Source organism: Tamandua tetradactyla, chromosome 16, assembly GCF_023851605.1.
Source record: "Tamandua tetradactyla isolate mTamTet1 chromosome 16, mTamTet1.pri, whole genome shotgun sequence".
Classification (NCBI taxonomy): Eukaryota; Metazoa; Chordata; class Mammalia; order Pilosa; family Myrmecophagidae; genus Tamandua; species Tamandua tetradactyla.
In genome coordinates this window covers 36821063-36843868 of record NC_135342.1, presented here as the reverse complement: position 1 = coordinate 36843868, position 22806 = coordinate 36821063, and the positions used below count along the sequence as shown (strand labels likewise).

The 22806-nt window shown below is 49.1% G+C and overlaps 1 protein-coding gene across 1 annotated transcript in view; it reads left to right on the top strand.

The window, feature by feature from the left end:
• Positions 1-1536: 1536 nt before the first annotated feature.
• LOC143658418 (zinc finger protein 536-like) overlaps positions 1537-22806 on the top strand; it is a 202709-nt gene continuing 181439 nt past the window's right edge. The window contains exon 1 of the mRNA XM_077130487.1: positions 1537-2257. The gene's annotated coding sequence lies outside the window, so the exon portion shown is untranslated. The remainder of the gene's footprint in view (positions 2258-22806) is intronic.

Sequence of the window (22806 nt, the reverse complement as noted above, 5' to 3'; positions counted from 1 at the left end):
CTAGCTTCTTGGGGCAAATCAATTCTTTGCCGGAGTGAGAGAGAGAAAGAAAGAGAGAGAGAGAGAGATCACTGGGTTGGGATTTCGGAGCAGGGTCCTAAGATGCGGGCAGCGGTGGTCAGGCCGGGTACCCTGGATGGCGCGTCTGGGGAGCAGACCACTAGTAGGAAGGCGCCAAGGCCGGTGCCCCGGGCAGCTGCGTAGCGTTGGGGCTCAGCTCCCCGGTCCCGGTCGGCTCCGGGTCGCTCCTCCCTGAGCGAAGTTTTCTGCCGCGCGTCCCACTCTTGGACCATTTGTTTGTAATTGAGCCACTCCTTCCGCCTGAGGAGGATGATGATGGGGAGGCTGCTGTGGCTTGCTTTTTCTGTATCTTTGCTTTTTATGTATGGTGGTGCCCTGGTTTAAATCCCGCCAGGCAGTTATCTTGAGGAAACTCAGCTCGGGCAGGCTGGGACGACTCTTACCTGAATCAATGTTTTAAGTGTCCCTGTGGCTCAGCGTTTTGAATAATCAATCTGTCTCCATTGCTTCTTAATCATGCACAACGCAGGCCTCTCTTTCCCCCTCAGTCTCTCTCCCTCTCTCTCTCTCTCTCTGCCCCCCTCCCTCTCTATCTTCTTTATTTGTCAACTCTTTTGGATCCTGCCTTTCTGCTATTAACATGTCCCAATGTCACATGCGAGCCTTTTCTATAAAACAAGCTCCTCATTGGTGTATCTGGATACTTCTTTTATTATTACTATTACTGAATCTTTTTTCCCATAATGACACCAGGATCATTATATAATCCCATAACAAAGAGGCTTTTGAGGCACCAGCTTTTGTCAACTCTAGGACAGAGAATCCATAATTGCATTATTCAGCCGTTTTCCCCCCTTCTTCCCCCTCTTCCTTGCTTCACAGAAACCCAACCTCACGTCCCCTTCACATCCCCACCTGGTTACCTCCGCTTATATTATTTACTAAAACGTTTGCCTTGAGGATCATCCTTGCAAAGTTGCCGTTTCAAAAGTTATTTTGTTTGATAATTAAGTCCTGGAGCCCACCGCGTGGTGATTATTCCGGACCCATAAGGCACAGAACCTGCGTGACGTTTTTCTCGAAGTTTAATTACCGTATGCTAATTTCCTTGCCTACTACGTGATTAATTAAAATCATATTTTCATAATCATTTGGCACTAGTATTGTTTTAGAATCATCATGATCTCCTAAATAGTGTCTGTAAATAAAGTCGCCTCTAATGGCAGGCGCGGGAGGCGAGGCTGAGGACCTCTCCGTGTTTGTATCGCGGCGATTGGCAACATAACTGCCTTATTTACATTAAATACGCCACAAGGTTACAGCGCGGATCAACGTCATTTGATCGCTGATGACTCCCTTAAACGCCCGGGCTGTGACTGATTCTCCGCGTCCCGCTGTCCACCGAGATTCACCCGGGAGTTTTTTTTTTTTTTTTTTTTTTCTTCCCGAGAAAAGAAACAGACTTTAAATAGTTTCAGGAGCAGGTAAGAATTACGCTTTTTTCTCTCTCCCTTTCCCTCTCTCTCTTCTCTCCCTCTGTGGCAATCTCTTCCTCTCGGCTGGATAAAAAATTCTTTAGTCAAAGGCAGGAATGCAAAGTAGTGACAGGCGAAGGGGCTGATATATGTCTCGGTAACGAGTCTGACAATCAGAATGTAGCTCTTGGAGAATAGATAGATTTTAATAAGTGTGTTTACATGAGCTCAAGGTCAGAAGCAAGCTGCGCTGTGTTAAATGGTTTCTTAGTTGCTAGACAGAGAGAAAAAATGGACGATCACACACCATTCTTTGTAGATTATTATATCAAGGGTTCAGTCTCTGGCTCATCAAAGCTAAATGCCGCAAGACCTATCTAGTTGCTGTGAATTATGCCAGGGCGACAATGGAGAGCGTTTTTAATGGTACAATGCATTTCACCTACCAGATAGGGGGAGGCCGAGCCGGGGCTGGGGCTGGCTGCCGGGGCTGGGTGAGGAGTATCAATGAACGGGGCGATTCTGAAAAGAGGCAGATGAAAATCAAGACCGCCCTGCCCCGGCGGGGCTGGGAACAGTTCGCAGGGCTCTGCCGAGTGGGCGAGCGAGGCGCGCGAGCAGGGCGCCCGTCCCCCCTCAGCCCCGGAAAATGATCAAGTCAATCATGTGGACATGTTTCATTATTCATTGAACACAATCTTTTACAACGCTCCGTTTACGTGCCCGAGTTTGCTCCCGACAGCCGCGTTTCAATGTTTAAGGTAAGGAAAACAATGGTGGGGTGGGGGGGAGAGGATCGCGGGGCGCGGCGCGGTGTGTGTGTGGGGGGGGGCGCCCGGGGGCGCGGTGGGTGGGAGGGCGGCCCCGGCGTCCGGGAGGTGGCAAAGTGAGTTTGGACTCTTGGCGTGCCCCCCATCCCCTCCCCCTCCCCATCTCGGCGAGGCCTGCCGCTGGGTTCCTTCTCGCCCCATCGCGATGAAAAAATACGGCCTAATTAAATATCCGTGGCTGTGACGTTGGCGAGAGAAGCTGTCAGCGGGGGGAGGAAAAAAAAAAAGAGGAGAAAAACCGAGAAAGCCGCGGCGACCCGGCATCGAATGGCTCTAGAGAACTTCGGTGGCGAGCCGCCCGGCTCCTGGCCGCTGCAGCCCCTCCCGCGGTCCCGGGACCGTTACTTTGAAAAGGAGTCGCGGGGCTTCGCGCCCGGCGTGCAGGCGGGAGCCGGAATCCCGCACCCCGCCGGGTCCGCCCCCTGTCCGCCGCCGCCGCCCGCTCTTGGGTCGGGGAAACTTTCGGAGCCGGCAGGGGGGAGGGGTCGGGGGTGGGGGGAGTGAGAAGCGTCCGGGCGGGCGTGGGGGGTGCGGGGGAAGAGACTGGGGCCGCGCAAACTTCTGCCTAAGTGACTACTTTCCCCATTTTCTCCTTGGCGGGGGACGCGGGCTACCCGCGCCCCCTCTTTCTCCCTTCGGCGCTAGCTGCGGGTTGCCGGCCCCGTCTCTGGAGAGAGAGAGGGTAATTTGTAACCGTTTTTTCTTAATCAAAGTTAGCTGATGCTTGCAGTGTGTCAAACTTGCAGGCTCCCGGGGCCGCTGAGACCTGCCATTTTGTGTTTTCATCGGCCTCCTGTGCCCCGGGAACCGGGCGAGGCCGAGGCCCGGGACTCGCAAGGCCGAGGCACTGGGGCCCGAACCCGCGACCCCAGGCCAGCCCGGCGTCGGCCAGCGCAGGCGGCGCCCGCAGCACCTGTTCGGCCGGCCGGGCCCTGGGGCCATGCCGGGGGCCAAAGATTTAAAAAAAAAAAAAGAAAGGAAAAGTAACAGGTTATGGAAGGAGCTGAGGGGACCAGCCAGGGCTGAAGCACTGAGGCCAATCAGAGCGAGGAAGTGGGGGCGCAGGGCTCTGGAAGGCGGGGGGGTAGGGTGGGGGGTGGGGAGGGGTTCAGGGGCGGCTGGAAAGAGTGCATTTAGGGGGCCGCACCCTCAGGCCCAGATATATGACTGCGGCGAGAATGAGCTTCGCAGATAAACCTTTCTGTTTGATTCAAGACATTATTTTTCGAAGATGAAGAATTGAGAAAAACAGTCGTGGGCGGGACTCGGGATGTATTTTAGGCAAAAAAAAGGGGGGGGGGAGTTTTCTTTGATGATGAGTAGGAAAGTGTCCAGATCTCGACGCGCCCATCTGTTGCAATTTTGCAAATAATTTAAAATATAGCTATCTCTATATGGATGGACGTATGCAAAGTGAGGGAAGGTGGAAAAAAGAAAGGAAAGGGGATGTGGGGGCAGAGGGAGCGCTGTGCCCCGCGCCCTGAAACTCTTCCGAGGAAACTCTTGTAGGGGTTTCTTTGGGGACAGGTGGAAAGTTACGTGTCCCCCCTCCGTTTTCCACTTTTGCATTGTGAGTCGTTCCTCCTGTCCGCCTCTTGGCGAACGAACACACCATCCCCGAGTTCGGTGCAGGACGGGCTTAGCTTCCGGGGGAGGGGGATGCGGGGCAGCGGGCGAGGGGCTGGGGCCGAGGAGGGCGCGGGCTGGGGAGCAGCTCCGGGCGTCGGCCACAGCGGGGCCCGAGTTGTGGGCCGGATATTGTTATGTCTACCCGGTTCTTCGGAGAAGACGCGATCTGTCTGCCGCCTTCGTTTTCACTTTAGTAGCAAAGACAGCGGCTGCGCAGCGTCCCGGCCCACGGGGTCGGAGCGCCGGGTGCCGGGGGCGCCCGCGGCGGCGCGCGCCGGGAGGGCAGGGGCAGGGGCAAGCGGGCCCGGCGGGAGAGCGCGCGGCGCCGGCTGCAGTTTCCCCGCGCCTTCCCGGTTAGCCGCTGCTGTGCAGTTTAGCTCTAATCCGACAGGGGCCGCGTTTGCCGAGCGCAGCCGGCCGCCCGGCAGTAGGAGCTGGCGGCCGGGCAGCCGGGTCGGTGTAGACGCGGGGAGGGGACAGGCTGGGCGAGAGAGGAGGGGCACGGGAAGCTAGCTGGGCCTGAGCGTGCACCGCCCCCGCCTCTGGCGTCCCCGGGTCCCCACGGCCCGGCCTTGGCGCCCCCGCCCCCAGCCAGGGCGTAGGTGAACTTGGGGTGGGTGTGCGTACGTGTGTGTGTTGGGAGGGGGTCAGGGGAGAATAACCCGAGAACGCACTGTTTTCTTTCCCAGTTTGATATTAGCAGCAACTGGGTTGTGTGTGTGTGTGTGTGTGTGTGGTTTTTTTTTTTTTTTACTTTAAGACCGGCTTTGCTCACTGCTGGGGCGGAGGGGGGGCGATCTTTTCCCATCACTCACATCTTTGTTCATTGTTCACTGAGTGGAAGGCAGGCGACTTAAAGGGACGAAAGAGAGGGAACTGGGGGAGAGAGGAGAAGGGGGGGGGGAGCCAGAAGAGCGAAGGAAGAGAGGGGTGGGGGAGAGCGCCCCCCCCCCCCCGAACCGGGTCGGGCTTGATGGGGAAACCGTAAACCCGCGCGCGGAGGGTCGCGGGGAAAGTGGACATTACCGCTTTAATTAACTTCGAGATGCTCCGGCGGCGGGACCTGGCGTAGCCGTGACGCGCCCCCATAAATCTGCCTGGCCGGGGCTGCCCGGAGAACTCGTACAGTAGCGCCAGATCCGACGCTCGCCACTGGGTCCAGAGCCCATTTGCATAATTGGATCTTTTTTTTTTTTTTTGGTGCCTTCTTCTTCCTCCCTGAAACTTATTTGAAAACCCCAGCGAAAACCGCGACGACCTGCACGTTCGAAAGCGAGTGCCAAGTAAGTGCCCTGCGGTGGCCTCGGCGCGCCCCGAGCTGAGAGAGCAAAGCTAGGTACCGGGGCCGCGCGCTGCCGCCTGCCTCCGGGGAGGGTTGCTCATCGCCCGGCTGCCCGCAGCCGCAGTCTCCCGGGCTGCCCGGCCGGCTGCTTGCAGAACTTTTTATTCCTCTGTCCGCCGAGTTTGCGGGCCAGATGAGGTGTTTGGGTCACTCGCGTATACCTGTGGCGAGACGGGAGGCGATCCTGGGGGCGCCGTGGAGGCGGGCATCGCCGGTCCCGGGCGGGCAGTCGGTCCCCGTCGCCGCGGTGGAAGGCAGAGCTGCGAGCGAGCAAGCGCGGCTGGCTGCTCGTCGCGCCGCGCGGCGGATGCAGCTCGTCGCCAAATGCGTCCCCCATTATTCTAAGGTTTGTGTCTGGCTGTGTGTGTGAGTGTGCGTGTAACCGACTGTGCTTTAAAAAGAAAGAAAGAAAAGCAACCAAAACAAGAGCAAAAAGGGCTCCTCCGTCATCGTTCCCCTCATTCCCCTTTCCATCCTGTTTCCCTTGCTCAGAGGAGAGTGTAAAGCCCTCTTGCTAAAGAGCGATTGACGGAGAGATTGACAAGTCTGTTGGAAATGCCATAAATTCTCTACCCAAAATGTAGCTGCCTGCATAAAACACCAGCCCTTGCCAGAGGAAAAAGTGCTTTGAGAGTACCTCAATTTTTTTTAAAATTAAAAACACGTTATTATTATTTACAGTATTCAGAACCTGGGGGGAAAGTCGATTTGCTGGGGGGATGGGGATGGGGGGGGTGGGGGTAGGAAAGTGTAAGCCTAGTTTCTGTGCTGTGGGCCAGACTTGGGAACTTGCTGGGTAGGGGGTTGGGCCCAGCACCCTGCCTGGCCAGGGCACTCAGTGTCCTGCCTGGGGAGTCACAGGGGGGCGCGCCGGGCAGCCCTCTGGCCTCTGCTCAGGGAGAGCCCAGGGCCTGGGCCTGCAGGCTGCTTTAGTTATGATGTCATCCTGATAGCTGAGTGCAAATGTGTCCTGATTCCACCATTACCCGCCTGGCTGATTTGCTTGGTAATGATAGACTGACGTCCGGCTCCTTGACAAATGCAGGCCCCGCAGAGCCTAGAAATTAACTTCTCACCCCGCGCAGGAGGGAGTGAGCTGCCAGGCCTCAGCATGGACCCCTAGTCTAGACGCTGATGTAGGTGATAGGCCCCTGTCCTGAGGGATCCCTGTTTTTCCAAAGTTTGGAAAACTTTTGGAAAGCTTTCATTTGTATAATGCCCCTAATCTGCTAAAACTTGAATCCAGTTGTGAGCAGCACAGACTTTTGGATCTGACAGATGTCTGGGACCCCGGATCTCTCCATGGTCTTGGCATGGAGAAAAACCTGCTTTTAACAATGACCTCCTCTCTCTACCCCTTAACTGTGACTGTATGTTAATATCACAGCAAGTAACTGGATTTAATGTTGATTTTTAATAGTGCACAATGATTTAAGATTTCTTTTGATTTACTGTTCCGATGAAATTTGCATAAATGTGATGAAAATGAACTTAACATCTGGGCATATGAAAAAGGTTAGTGCCTCATATGTCATCTGCAGAGAAAGTCTCTAAAATGCTTTCACCCTCAACCGGGCTCTGAAACAGTTCCTGGAGACATAAATGGTAATTATGGAAAACCTGGAGAAAACACTTTCGATACATTTGCATTCTCTTGGACCAGTGCTCTGAAAACCCATCTCGTTCTGTGCCTGGAGTGCTTCACTTCTGAGCAGGCTGGAGATCCTCACAACTCAGCAACTTCTCTGCTGGCAGGGGCTGACTTCCCAGGGGACTTGGGGACGGTGGGGAGCAATGGTCATGCTGCTCTGGTTCAGGCTAGAGGCCAATCATCCCCATTTCATGGTGGGACCGGCTGAGGAGGCGGCCAGGAGGTGCAGTCCTGCTAACTGCGTCGGCTCATCTAGACCCCAAGGCAGTGCTGAGATGTGGAATTGTCGCCTGCTCAGTCCCAAAAAGCTGACCGATTAGGTTGTCTACCCTGCCTTAGGTGACCAAAGAAATTCCCATCAGCTCAGAATCTATAAAATCACAAGCCCATTCAAACGAACTCCATCTTACTTTTTGAGCAAGACAAGCTTATCTCTGGTGTAAGGAAATCAGAGTTAAACAGCCTTCTCCAAACGTGGTTGCCTTTTGCTCAAAAGTTGGCTATGAATGGCACAGGTGTTTTTAAAGTGCCTTGAATGGAGGAAAAAAGAGGCAGCGAGACGATGCTCATGAGAATATAGATGAACTTATTTTTTTTTTAAAAAGAAGAGTATCATAAAGGAAGAAAGCAAATAGATTTATTTTTCCAGTTTGAATGAGGACAATTATAGCTTTTTAACATCTTTGGATTTAGTGTTTTTAATAAGCCTTTTAAGTAAGCTGAAATATCAGCTTGCATTTTGTTCTCAACATTATTTAAAGTGAGGCTTGATGCGAGTTTAAAAACAGAAATGAGCTTTCTGCAGGTCAGCCTTTGTGTTTGTGGAGGACAGAAGTCTCCCCATGGCACCTCTGACGGGACCTGAAGCTGTCTGAGTGCTCCGGGGTGGCCCCTCTCATCTCCAGGTGAGGGTTTAGATTTGGCCTAGAAGACCGTGGCGTCCAGGTGGTAAGGCCCCATCTCTTAGGCCGTTAAGGCTGGATTTTGTAGCCTAGCATCCGGGCCCAAGTTCACCCACTTTGGGGAGACTCCTCTGGACGAGTAGGGGCTTGGGCAGCAGGGAAACCACACTGGCCCTGGTGACCTGTAGGGCTGAGGGGCTGGAGGGACAGCAGGACCAGGGGAAGATGGGGAGTGAAGGGGTCTGCCTGGCTGGCTGGCTGGCCCACCTGGGTGGTATGTTTTACGTAGTACCTGGTTGGGAGTTGTTGGGAAAGAGGCCTTTGGCCAAGGATGCAGGTTGGCTGTTCAGGTCTGGATTCTCTGGGCCATGGTGACGCTCCCCTTGCTGTCACTGAGTGTCCTTAGCGGGGTGAGTAGACAATGCGTGTGCTTAGACTGGGTTAAGCTGGGGAGTGGCCCCACTGGGGTCTCAGCAAGGGGTGCTGGCGAGGGTGTGCTGGGGAGCGTGTCGCCTGCTGGAAGACGCCCTCCTGCGGTGATTGCCTTTACCCACAATTCTACTACCCAGGGTGGATTCGGGTGTTTGTGAGGGTGTGTGGGTGGGAGAGGAGTCAGTAGTGACATCAGCCAAAGGAATCAGAAACTGGGGTAGGAATTGGGGGATATAACTTCAAGATGCAGACCTGGGGGGCACAGGACACCTTACCTGGGCCCTCCTTTTCCCCGAATGAAGACAGACATGGATGGAATCTGCCTCAGGAGGGCGGGCTCCTCAGCAGGCCACCTGGCTTGGGCCGTGGCAGGACCTGGGGTGGAGGTGGGACTCACCCTGGCCAGTTAATACCCCCCCCCCCCCAGGCTTCTGAGGACTGTCCCCAGGGGCTTCACTGTGCTGGGATAAGGGCTGGTTTTAGCTGGCTTCAGTGGGTTGCTTGACCCCCCATCCCCACCCCACTTTCACTTTTAAAAGTCATTATAGAGTGTTGGAGCACGTGGCTTTTCACAGCCTGTGAGCCAGCTGGAGACCAGAGACAAGACTGAGATTAGGTGGAACTGGTCAGGCTGACCCGAGCATCCTCTCTCTGGACCAAGGGTTCTCAATGCAGCTCTATGCACTATTCGAACCTGATAATGCTTATTGTAGGGGCTGTCCCATCCACTGTAGGATATTTTATTATATTTAGCAGCATCCCTGGCCTCTATGTACTAGATGAGCACCTCCCAATCATAGCAAAGATGGCTCTAACTGTCCCCTGGTTGGGGTAAGGGGGGTGGTCAGGCTCATTTTCCACATGGTCCAGGTGCCAGGCCTTGCCCTGGCCATCTCGATGGGGCTGGGGAGATCCGCTTCTGTCCCAGCCTCAGGCAGCACCCAGGTTAGTAGGGAGAGAGATGTGCCCCGATGCCGGGAGGTGGGGTCCCGTGGGGTCTGAGAGGAGGGGCAGCTTTCATAGTGCGAGGATTCGTGGGTGGGGGCGTAGGTGCAACAAATGTGCGGGCCCACCCTGAGCACAGCCCCTGTGGGCGGGAGCTGGGTCTCTGGGTGCTGTGACTGGGACGGACGTGGCAAAGCAAGGAGTGGAAAGCAGTAGTTCTTAGGCTGGGGTTGAAGGCCATGCACCCCGCTGGCTGGGTGATGGTAGTGACTTTTCTCTGAGCACTTGCTATATGGACAGCCTGACTCTAGGGTGGGCCTGGCTCTCATTTCATCCCTACAACCTCCTTGTGAGAGTAGGTACAATATTGATTCTGAACTTCAGAAAGGGCAACTGAGGCATGGAGAGGGGTGGGTGGTAGGTCTAGGATTAGAATCAATTCAGTCTGCCTATAGAGTTTGTATGCTCAGCTCTTCCACTGCCATAGGCCGTTTCTCCTGACCCCAGGCTCGGCTATCTCTCCTGGGGGCAGGTGTACAGCAAAACCCCTGGGCTTTTGTTGCTGACCTTTTCAGCATCCACAACATCCTGACATTAAGGACATGTTGTCAGGCAGTAGAACAAGGTCCTGGTAGGCAAAGCAAAGCAGGAAGGTAATGCACAGGGAAAGTGCTAAGAAATGCAAGAAGGAAAATCAGTTTGCCCCCATCCTCTACCTACCTAATCTTAGTCTGTGGCTTTACGATGAGAAAATTAAGTGCCGTTTTGACGCAGGAAAAACGATCACCGCAGGCTTGAGCTGACATTAACCTGGAAGTTTTCTATCAAGGCATTACAGCTTTGATTACCTGAACTGTGTTTAGCTGAGTCTTTGATTACCAAGGTGGGCTGGTCTCCTGGGAATGAGTTCCTGGCCCTCCCTTCTCCCTGCTGCTTCTTGAGCCCAGGTGCTGTTCTGCCTTCTTCCCGTGGCTTCATAGCTCAGCTCACCCTTTCCATCCATTTGGGATCATTGGACACTTGGCAGGTATTTAGCCTAATTTTGTGGTTGCTTTGTTACCAAATTTACACACACACACACACACACTCGCACACACAGAGTATGGAGTAGCTCTATTTGGTTTAAAAGCCAACCCCTAGATTCTCTAAAATCGAGATAAATCACAGAAATGCTCATTCTGCCTTAACGATAATGAGGTTCCCACTTGCACGCCTGAGGTTCCCACGTAATTCCCGTGGATTTGGATGGGATTTTGGTTCATGCAGGGGCTGGAGCGTAGGGCCCTCGAGGGTTTGCATTAATTCATTCCTCGTGCCTGCAGTTTCCATGAGTGCTAGTGGGAGGTTCCTTCCTAAACGCATTGAGTGCCTGAGGAGGGAGGGGTGCAAGTGTGTGGAGGGGATCACAGCTGGTACCTGGGCAGTGCCAATGCTGAGTCCTCACCCTTTGCCTGGCTCTGCCTCACGCCCCTTGGGTATATTATCTTATTTACTCCTATTGACAGCCCAGCCCAATGAAGGACACCTCAGTCTGCTTTCACCACTGGGGAAACTGAGGGCAGGACACTTATCCAGCCATGTGGCTGCTGCATGGTTGAGCCGGGTTTGAAGCTAGCCGTGTGAACCTGGAAATCTCATGCCTCTGACCTTTTTTGCATGCCTGCCTCAGAGGGGACAGTGAACAAAATCATCCTTCTGAATAATATGCACTTGCCTTTAAGCTAGCATTTAAAAAATGCTAAATTGGAACTTGGCTGTTTGAGAACATATGCATTGTTGTAAATGTGTTTTCAAGGGGAAAAAATATTTGGAAACTCGGTATCAGCTAGAGTCACTGTAGCCCGAGCAAACAAAAAAGACTGCATAGATATTATATATAAAATTTAATCTCTCTGAATAATTTGATATTTAATTTTATCTTTCCATATCTCTAGATATATTTGTCCCTACTGACTAGAGGAAGAAGTGGTGCAAACAGTTTTTGTCCTGTTTTGTTTTTAAAAAAATCTTTATTTAAAATCTATTGAAGGCAAGTCAGGAAGAGCCTTTCAAATTATTACAGAAAAGCCATAATTTATATAAAGCAGATTGAATAGGGGAGGGTGCTATTGAAACTACAGCTAAAGTGCTTTAATTATTTTGCTTTCTCGGCCATGACTCCCGGTTTGGGAATTTTCATCTGTTGATGCCAAGTGGCTATTTCAACCACCTTAAATCTGCGACGAGCAGAGAGCATCTCACCGATTAAACATGGCTGGATCTGCTAATTAAACTCAGCACCTGATTCTTGTAGCATCTGAGAAACTTTATTCACAAACGTTTCCACCTGAAAGAGGGTCAGGGCTGGTGGGTGGCAATCCCCTTCCAATAGCCAAAGAAAAGTTCAAAAAGTGTAGTGTGGGAGGACAGGGAGATGGGGGGTGGGGGGAGAGCTTGGGCCACATGCAGACATGAAAGGGTTTAATCTGATAGCAAGGGCCGCCTCTGTGCCGGCTCAGCTAAGCCACCGCTCTCGCAGCCACCACCTACGGTAGGGCAGTCGTCACTTGTAGCTCGGGGCGGCCTGAAGCCACAGCTCCGCCTGGCGCTTCTCTCATGGACCTTGAATGCACCATTCCTTCAGCAAGGAAGCCAGACACTCCATCTGCAATTCTTTTCTGAGATCATTGATTTGACAGCTTAATATTTATTTTCTGCATGTTTTTTGTTTTGTTTTGTTTCGTCCCCCCCCCCCCCCCATTTCCTCCTTTTCAGCTGTTTCGCCCTTTGCATACGCACTCATTCTGAAAGTATGTTGGAAAAGCTTTTGTTAAAGCTTGGTGGATGGGTAGGAGTGTTGGAGTTTTTTTTAGTTCCATCTCAGATTCCCATCTAGCATATTTCGGAGGCAGAAGAAATACAGTCAAGATGACATGAACATTTGCATCGTCTAAAATGTATTGATTGAGGCTCGAAGGTAGCAATTTTCCTCTTTAATAACTGCTGCCACCCCAAGGAAGACACAGTGGCTTCCTAAGTATGTGACAAGTGATGGGCTCAGCCAGGGTCTGGCGCTCTGATTGGCATTTCCCTGTGACGGTGCATCGGCGATGTAGTGGACGATGGATGGTGTGGCCTGACTTTCGGGGGACATACATGCTGGGCCTGTGGGCATGTTTTACTCTGGAGCAGTGGTTGTCTGGTGAGGTCAAGGGATATATTCCAGATCTCAGAGTATGTCCCATATTCAAAACTCTTGTGGAAGAACTTGACATTCTGCCCTTTTATCTTGCCAATACCAGCAACTTGATCCTCACATTTTCCCTCGCATCTCAGAAAGTTGACAGGAACTGGTTCTGCCTGCCGTGTTTTTTCAAGTATGGCTGGCTCTGCCTGGAGTAGGAGCCCGGCTGCTCCCGTGAAAGATACCAGGCCCACCTGCGGGGCTCTGGGACGCTGGGGGTCTGCAGCGAAGAAAACTTTTCTCTCCTTTTCCGTGATAATGTTGCTCAGATGAAAATCCTGTAATTTTTGTGTGTGATCTTCAAATACCACCTTCAATAAAATAATTTGTTCATTGATCTGAAGAATGAATGATTTCCAGCTGCTTCATTCCTCGGGACAGACTTTCGAGTTGGAATCTGGCTCTTTGACTCTCCCTGGTAGAGGCTGGCCTCCCGTGGAGGTGGCTGTGAAAGGGGAGGCAGCCTGGGGAGGCTGGGGAGGGAGCCCTTATTTCTCCAGGAACCTGAGGGGTTAGCAGCATCCAGTGTAAAATCCTAATATGATAATTTGTGCTTGGACCTGTGGCTATCCATGCTCACTGCTCTCTGCCTTGAAGGCAGGAGAGTCGAGGGCTGGCTGGTCTGGGGGCCAAGGCGACCCTCCTTTAATTAATCTCCATCATCAACCAACTGTTTACCCTTAGATTAACCCAATGAAACTCTGTACATTTTCCCACTTACTGTATCATTTCTCCTGAAGGAAGAGAATCTAAAGAAGGATTCTTAATGTGCTTTCAATATTTGCTAATTAATTTTTTTGCAAGGGTTACACAGTATATTTGTGTTGCTTGCGATATCAATATCCCTATGTTAGTTTTTTGCATGGTTTAATTTTTAGGGATGTTCCCTCCCTCATCCCGTGATGAAGATATTTATTTCATTGATCTGGAAACATCAAGTTTGTAAATGGGGAAGAACATGAAGCCATGTTTTTAAGCAGCATAACGCAGTGGTAAAGAGCTCAGGAACCTGAGCAGAACTGGGCTTGACACCCAGCTCCATCACATGCAAGCTGTTTGTGAGCAGAGCAGTTTTATTCTAAAACCTCAATTTCTCGTCAGGAAAACTGGAATAATTCTTCCACTCTGATAGGGTCAGGAGGGTTAAAAGAGAGAGTGAACGGTGAATGAGGCCACATTCAATGAATGGTAGCCACCATCACTCCCTGTTTTATTCGTGTTGTTAAATATCTTGGAATTGGAAACCTCACCCAAAGGTATGGGTATAAGTCATTTTCAGAGCCTGGTGCAAAGTGTTATCCCCCCTTTATTTCTCAGGCTGGTCTTTGGAGTTATTTACCTGGGGATCAATAAGTATCAGCTGATTGATTTTCTTTATTTTTCTGAAGATGCATTTTAAAGGGTCAGCTGAGTTCATGGAGGGGTGTGGAGCAGGGGTAGAGCCTTAAGCCTTCACTAAGCAAACATTCTCACTCCAATCCATCAAATATTAACACTATGTCTCCAGGCTATGCACTAACATACTATTTGGGAGCAGTGCAAACACATGCATACGTTGTGCGTATTTACATACACGCGGGTGCGTGCGCGCACACATACGTACTGGTTGTTGAAATCCTGATGGGATCGTGACGGACCTTGCTTTATAGCCCTTCCCTGGAGCCAAAGCCAAAGACCCCAAGGAGATACTGTTCATTTCTTCCTTCTTTGCTTCCTTCATCTGCTCTTTCTTTCTTTAAATATTTGAGTACTTTCTCTGTCCTAGATGAGGGAAGTAGAACCACATTGGGGCTGCTGTATCAAGACAAAAGCAGAAGAAATGATGTTCTCTAAGGTTCCAGATCAAAAAAAAATATCAGGGACTTGCCTGATTTGCATATGGGAAGCCAATCATGTGTCGATTTCAAGGGTCCCCAACTCTTAAGCATGGAGTACAAAATTTATGAGTCAATTAATTTTAACTGTGGCCACTGCATTCCAGTGAGTTACTGAAAAAAGATGTGGGCAGTTGGGCTAACTCCTTTACTCTTTCCTACAGAGGGGAAGGTGGAATTCTGGGCTGGCTTTTCCTCATTGGAGGTGGTCGCAAATCCAGAGCAAGAGTAAAACTCCAACCTCTCTTGGAAACAGGGAACACTCTAGTGATGTTATATTGAGATGCTAGATCCTTCTTCCCTGGGGGCAATTTGAAATGAAGGCCAGGCCCTGTAAGTGGACTTCCAGCATGTATCGAGGGCTTAATAGGCAGGTGGCCTTTTGCTTAAAAATGCAAGATATCATTTAATTTAGTCCTGAGAGTTGATGATGGAGAGAGGGAGGCTTATCCCAGTGGTGTGGTTTGCTTGAGGTCACACAGCTGCTGGCTAGGTGGCCTTGCTGGGCTCTCTGTGAGAGAACCTGTACGTGTGACCTCCGGCTGCAGGTGTCCTTTGGACTCTTGGCACAAGGCATGGGCCTTCTCTGGAGATGGGGTTTCCTAGACCAGGGACAGCAGCTGGAGAACTGAGGCCATACTCACTCCTTGGATCCTCAAGGGTGGACATGAGTGTTTTTTGTCCCAGGCCTGGGTGGAACGGTACAAGTTGACCTCCGTCCCCTGCCCCCAGCCCCAGAAGCATCTCATCCCACTCCCAGAATGCCCTTGACTTTCCCGTCCCTTTTCCCAAGCCTCACACTTCTCTCAAACTGCAGTTCACATCCTTCTTTCTCCGTGAAGTCCTGTTGGACACCTAACCACACAAAGAGCACAGGTCTTCACCTGTAGCGTGGCGACAGGTCTGCTTCTACCTGCCTGTGTTTTAGGAGAGAACCCTCTCCGGGCTTTTAGGCCAGTGCTCCCGGTGGACACTGGAGGGTTTATTCTTAACTGTCATCAGTAAGTTTTTAACCCTAAACCAGGTGCCAACATGGGACATGGGCTGTGCCCTCTGAGCCCCTGCCAGGACCTCCCACAGCTGTCCGGGGCCGCCTCCGACTGAACGCTGCTGTGCCAGGGAGGAGGCCAAGGAGATCCCTGCACACGCCCTGCTGGCTGCAGCGGCCGGACACACATGGAAAGCTCCCAACCGTCAGCAGCCAGATCTGGCAATGTCTTGCCTCCTCGGGGGCAGCATGGGGGAGCCCCTGGGCAGTGAGGCTAGACAGCCAGGGCTCTCAGAGAGCCGCCTCCTCGCCTCCTCGTTAGCAGGCGATGTGGGCGGGGAAGGCTCTGGGGGCTTCCTGCTGAAGGGTATTGGGTTACTTAGGCGTCAGAGCTTAATCAATATTTGTTGAATAAGACAATGGGGCCTGAGGAACGTGGCCCTTTGGCGGGTGGAATGGCGAGAGCAAAGGCATGGCGCTGGGAGTTAGCAGGGGATCTGGGAACAGGGCTATGCGTGGAAAGAATGACTTCTACTGGGGGGTCAGGGGCAAACCCCCCCTGGAGAGGCTTGGCAGTGGCCTGCTCATTCCACACCCAGCCAACTTCCAAGAGCCTGTTATGTGCCAGAAACTGCCAGAAATCTGGGGAACCCACAGTGAACAAACTGGTAAAAATAGGTGCTTACGTTCCAGGGTAGGGGTAAGGGCTGAGGCTGACAGTAATTAAAATACATTGATATGTCAGGTGTGAATAAATGGTATGGAAAAAATAAAGAGGCTAGAGCAGGAGGGGAGGGGTGGTTACAATGTCAAATAGGGTGAGTAGGGAGATTCCACAAGAATGACACATTTGAGCACGGACTTGGTGGTAAAGGTGTGGACAAAAGCATTTCAGGCTAAGGAAACAGCAAGTGCAAAGAACTTGGGGCAGGGCTGGGCCTGGTTTGTCTGAGGACGAACAGGAAACATTGTGCGGCTGGAATGAGAAAAGGGGAGCATGGTAGGATGTGCAACCACAGCTCACAGTGCATCTGGTTTCCCTTTGCACTTCTCTGTCAATATCACTCTTGGGAGAGTCACCCTGCACTGCAAGTCACTTGTTCAGCTCTATCTACACCGCAATATTAGCTGAGCACCTACTATGTGCCAGGCACTGTGTTAGGTATTGAAAATACAGCAGTGGGCCTGACACACATGGTCCCTGCTTGAGAGAGGGAGAGATAAATAATATTACAATTTCAACTGTGGCTATGAAGATGAAGAAGGAAGAGAGCAGAGGGCTGTTGGGGTGCTTCCTTTTGAAGGAGAAAGAGCCAAGAATGCAAAGGGTTGGGGGAGGTTTCCAGGGAAGGGGATATTTCCAGGCATGTGCAAAGGCCCTGAGCCTGGAAAGATCTTAGGGGTTTGAGGAGGAGAAAGAAGGCCAAGGTGGCTGGGATTGAGCACTGTTCCCCAAAGAACTGTGTGGTAAAGGAGAGACATCCTCTAGCTGAGGCTGCTTATTCTGCGGGAACCCAGCCTATTTCCCATGGGAGAGTGTCTGCTGGCCACCATGGCCTTCTTTGCCTGACCACCCAAGACCAAGAGCTTCCTGAGTTTACAGGGCAAGTGGTCCTTCCCTCCTTATTCCTATACAAATCATGCATTCATTAATTCTAACGATAGCTATTGAACATCTACTCTGGGCCAGGCACTGAAACATTAGCTTATAAGGTCAGCTGCAACAGTGGGAAGCTCTCTTGCATTCTAGTTTCTGTTGAGATTCACAAGAGATTCTCCATTGCGTATCTCCTCTCTATGCCCTGAAACAACACCCCCAATCCCATCTGTAGGGGGTGTCCCTGACTACACATTTCTGTTATACTTAGTTTAGTTATACTTGGTTAGACTTCCTACAGTCTGGGAGAGGGGAAGGTAAGTCTTGAGTCTTGCATTAGCGTCTTAGGGTTCCTCTTTCTTCCCTAGGCAGGGCTGCAGTAGTTACAAATAGTTCCTTCCATCCCATTATAACTGAGGTTCTTGTTTTCATTAGGCAGTGTGTTGAGTGCTGGGGTGATAAGGAAAAACCCACAGATCTGCGCTTCATTCGGGAGTTAGTTTCATCCCTCAATTCTTCTGGAGGGAAATGAGAGCCCGGATGGCAGGATTAGATTCTTGTTTGTGTCGCTTGTAGGTCCAAACAGGACTTTTTGATGTGGAATTTGAAAGTGTACATTTACATGTCATGTCTGGCTCTTCTAATTCATTACTTTAATTATTACGATGTCAACTTTTTGGTTTTATTTTATTTTTAAGTGGTAAAATGAAGTATATCCTGGCTCTTTGGATACAACTTTTTTTCTCATCATTTGGTTTTAAATGGTTAAGTAAATTTCGTTAAATAACTGTAAACATTCCAAATAGTCCTGCATACATATCGTATTTCACATCATGGTAACTTAGATGCAAAATATTAAAATGTAAATGACTCAATAGAAAAATTATGGAAACAAATGCATGACTTTTATTACGCTTTCAGAAAAGTTGCTTAAATATTTCCCCTTCCTTAGCAAACATCTATGATTAATTAAAAAGAAAGAAATGTTTTAAAAGCATTGTAAAAAAAATAATCCTTAAGAGTGAAGAAACAGACCTTGGTGAACATTTATCCCCCTAATTTTATCTGTTGAACTCTGAGTATATGTTGGCTATTGCCCACTCATCAATTTGATTATTATAAAGTAGCCTATATAAGCATGGATACAATTATTTTAATTTTACATTTTAGCTGAAATAGTATTTTTTACCTGAGTATTTAAGCATACATCTAAATTTATGTATGTTATACCATGAAATTTGAATCAACACTTCTTTCTTTTCTTCTTCAGAAATATTTCAGCCTATAGTAAAATTGATTGGGAAACATTTGGACATTTATTTTAGTCTCTGTCATGAATTTCCATGTGATTGTTCTACATTAATCTTGAAAAATGACACGAGATTCCTTTTTCCATAATAAATAGCAAATAATGTAATAATTGCTAATGATAACTCTAATGAAAAAATTATATTTTTCTCCAACTAAGAGAAGAGTGCCAAGACTAGGTAGGATAAAATAAAATCAATATTTTGACAGTGCTCTATTATGTCTGGCTCATTAATTTGGAGACAACTCCTCTGTTCAATCCTAAATCACAAAGTGTCAACAAATAGTAGTTTTAACGTCTACTCTCATTCCAATGCATTTAATGCCTTGCAAGTTATTTTTGGAGGAAAATGATTTTTGATTCTGCAGATGTATAGCAAGTGCATTGTGTAGGTTTTTGTCTTGGGGAACAATGAAAAAGTTTTGCCACTGCAATTTGTATTCAAGAGATGATTCGTTCCAAATTCCAGTTTGGCACAATTCTGTATGTTTTTTCATATATATGTATACGTATATACAAACACACATGTATATATGCATATATATCCATATATTAGAAATATTATATATACACACATACTTGAAAGGTCATGTTCATTCATTCATTAATTTCACCCAAAGTTTCACTTAGCTTCCTCTCCCTTCACAGTTCTTTCTTTTTTGAAGATTCTAGAGTTTCTGATTTCTGAGGACCGATTGTCAGTTGATTAAGGTCAATGCTCGCACTTATTCAGGCTCCTATTGACTGGAGCCACGTGGTCTAAGTGATTGATCTGCCTTAGACATAGGATTTCTAATTTTCCATTGTAACGGGCCTTTCCTCCCAGCCCATTCTTCATTACCCCAGTTCTTCATACAGTATTTAAGAACGATCCATACCCCCTCCCCCTGCTCTCAGGTACTGTGCCCTTACGCTAATGCTGAATTACATCTCTCACTGGGCAAAAACATGTTTGTATCACCGCTGCTTGTCCTCCTTTGTTTTCCAGAGATCACAAAAGCTTGGGATTTAGACTAGCAGATAATAACATACAGTGCATATTATTGATGCCGCTTTAATTGTCTTATTGACAACTCACTTGAACTCGGAGAAGCATGCTAATATTTATCATCCTGTGAACTCGTGCATTTTCTTGACTGAAGTCATAATTACAGAAGAATTTCAAACCCAGATGTCTGCCCACAACGATCTCACCTTTCCTGGGTTTGGCTCAAGGCTTCCAGGCTGCTGCTTCGCTGGAGAGCCTCAGCCCCAGCTCTCTCTTTTTTGCGTCTTGTCCCTTAAGCTTTCAGCATCTTCTGGGCACTTCCCCCTCTAGGGGTGATTTGGTTAATTAACACCTTGACCAACACCTGGCCAGGAGAAGAAGAAATGTGACCTACCTTAGCATTTACAAAGAGGCCAGCACCGGGCAGCCTTGGGGTTGCCCAGAGGTTCCTGTTTTCACACAGAGACAGGTGTTTCTTTCCTTTTGGGAAATGTCGATGGAGACCATTAGAGAGATTTAGAATAGGCTGGATCTGGAATCAAGGCCGATGTACTGGCTGGGAAACAGATTTCCACTTGAGGGTTTGATGAGTTCAAGCTAAGGAACGGAGTTTCCCCTACCCTTGTCCACTAGCCTCCAGCCATACTGGCCTTCTCTCAGTTCCTTGGGCCTGCCAGGTGCCCGATGGCCACATCTGATGGCCACGAAACCAACTGTTCCCTCTGCTTGCAACCTCTCACGCTCAGCCTCCACCTCGCCTCTCATGTTCATCCTGGGGCCTCACTTAGATGTCACCAGGGATTTCCTGGCTCTCCCTTCTCCCACTCAGCCCAAAGCACCTTCGATCTTATTGTCCTGGTTTATTTTCTCCACAGTACTTATCTTTATTGATTTGATTGATTGTTTGCATGCTTACCCTCTGCTTTCCTCCACTAGGACCAGGGTCCCCAAAACCAGGATCCTTGATTGTCTCACTGAAGACCCCCTATAGCATGTCAAATGACTACTTGCAAAATAGCAGCCAATTAATAAAATTTTTTGAAAGAACTCTACTTCCCTAAAGGGAAAATATGGATTTGGAAGTATGTCCTTGACTCTTCAAGGACAGCCTTGACTCTTCAAGGACAGTGTTCTGTCATAAAATGAACCCTGCCATGATGCCTCCTTTGCCCCACCATTAGAAATGGGAGCTTTGGTCGTCACTCTGATGGAAATGCAGAAGAATAGTCATCTCCCCATCAAAACTGAACTAGCATTTTTGTCAAGCTTTTTTCCTCTTGTGGTGCATCCTGGCTTGGTTTTGGCAGTTTTCCTGCCTGCACACCCTTACCTGAGGTGGGCTGTGCCGTGCCCACCGCAGGCTTCTCCCTTGCCATCAGTACGTCGGGCACGGAGAGCTGGTGCTGGGTTCTTTGTCACTGCTGAGAGCCAGCTGTGTGGGCCCTGATTGCTCAGATAGAGTTGTTAAGTCGCTCCACGCTCTCGCCTTTGGCGGCTCTCGATGGGGGTCCCTGGGCAGAGGCGTCGTGGAGCTTGGCGGAGATGCCGCCTGGGCTTCCTGATTGGTGAGCCACTCATTTGACTGATGAGTGAGGTGGAGCAGCCCCACTGGCTTCAACGAGACACTCGAATCACAGAGGATGATTGCAGCAAGGGGGAGGTAAGACTTTAAACCTATGGCACATCCTGTTGCCCAAGTGACTCCTATCTTGGGGTGCTTTATGATGCTTGTGCAACTTGAAGAATCTATTTTTTTCTGAAAGTGTTGGAAATGCTCATCCTCTTCCTTCTCCCCACACGCCAACAACAACCAAGATTCCTAACGGAAAAGAAAAGCTGGAAATGTATATCCTGCAAGTTTTGAGTTTCACCTGTCTGTCCCATAGAATTTTTCCACTTTTTATCATTGTTAGCTGTTTATGAGCTAAATAGAAATATATATATATTTTCTGTGTACATCTTTTATCCTCAATGAGATTGCAAGATCTTTGAGGGCAGAATTTTCCTTTTATTTTCTCTTAGTGTGTCCGTGCCTTGTCTGCCTCATTTCCCTCCCGCTCCTCAAAGGTGTCTAGTACCTATTGGGTGGGTGAGTAGGGGGGGTAAAAGAATGAAATATAACATCTTCAGGAAAGACTGAAAAGAATTAGGCTCATGGCTTTTCTGAAAAGATTTAGAATAATCTTCCACTGAGTTTTTCATGATTAATAAACACCTTGGACTGAAAACGATTGGCTTTCTCTTTGGTTTTCAAAGCCTATGGGTTTTTTTTCTTCTTCAATTTAATGAGTGAAAAAGGTCTACTAATTGTTGTTTTTAAATAAACTCCGTGGACTCTATCAGGGAGACTTGAAACCATTATTACTTTTTGGGAGTCATGCTCTCATCAAGAATGGGTTTTCCTTGGTGGTATCCTTGGTGATTAACTATTGTTATTTGTCTCTAATTAAGGAGGGGAGCTCTACTTCCCAGCAGAAGGCTGAGTGGAACTTGGTTCTTTCAGATTTCCACTGGGATTCTGGCCTTGGCTTCCTCGCGTTTGTCTCTGGCTTCCTGTTCAACTGTTGGGTTCCAGTGGGCAAGTCAGAGTCATACTTGGCATGGAACAAAAGTTGGGTCCTGCTTGGCTAGCCACTGGGCAGTTATCCCTATGTGTAAAATGAGAAAGGTGTTCTAGACCAAATACCTCTCAAACTTTGTTGGAAAAGGAATTGTTTGGGATGCTTGTTAAACAATCTGATTCCTGGGCTCCGTCCTGGGGAGTCCAGTTGGTAGGTGGTGCTGTTGTCCGTGGACCCTGTTCTGAGGCCTGTTGGTCCAGCTGGCCCTTCCCAGCTCTGCTTGGACATCGTATGATATGAACCTGGAGAAGTGATTAAACAGCAAACTGTATTCATCATCTGGTTGGTTTTCTCCAGGTTCAAATTTGATGACATTTTGCAAAATCAGAGGGATTATTCCAGGCTATGATTGCAGAGGTAATTCCAGCTGCTTATTCTCTGGAGAACCTGTTGCCTGGCAGGCCAGGTAACAGCCTGAAGAAACCACCCCCCACCCTCTGGCAACAGAAACCCCATAACTTCTCCTTTCGACTTCAACCCACTGAGAATCAATTTCTGGCATCCCCCCACTTCAAAAGTGGACAAAACTGACCTCATTGTATTTGTGTAAGCGCCACATGTGGCGTGGTGCCTGAATCGTTCTCTCTGGAATGCAAACCAAAGTAGTAGAAGATGAAAAGGGAATTACCATGATTTATCGAAAGCCTCATCAGTGATTTTAAGAATCCTGTAGCTTCAAAAAAATAAATAAATAAAATAAAAATAAAGAAACCCATAAAGCTTGAATGGCTAATAAGTCTTTAAATTTCTATATAGCAAATTTAGGGAGATATTCCCGAAAGATCTAACTTCAGCAAGCATATACGAGAGGAAAGAGACTTCTAACCTTTAATCTTATAAACTGCTCATTCCACATGAATTGGAAATACTCTTCATAAGTCCCTAATTGAGCAAGTGGGACAAGGTATATTAATACTGCCCCAGGTGTGTTTGACTTTTGACCTTTGCCAGCAGTGGTTATGAGAAGCCATTATTTCCG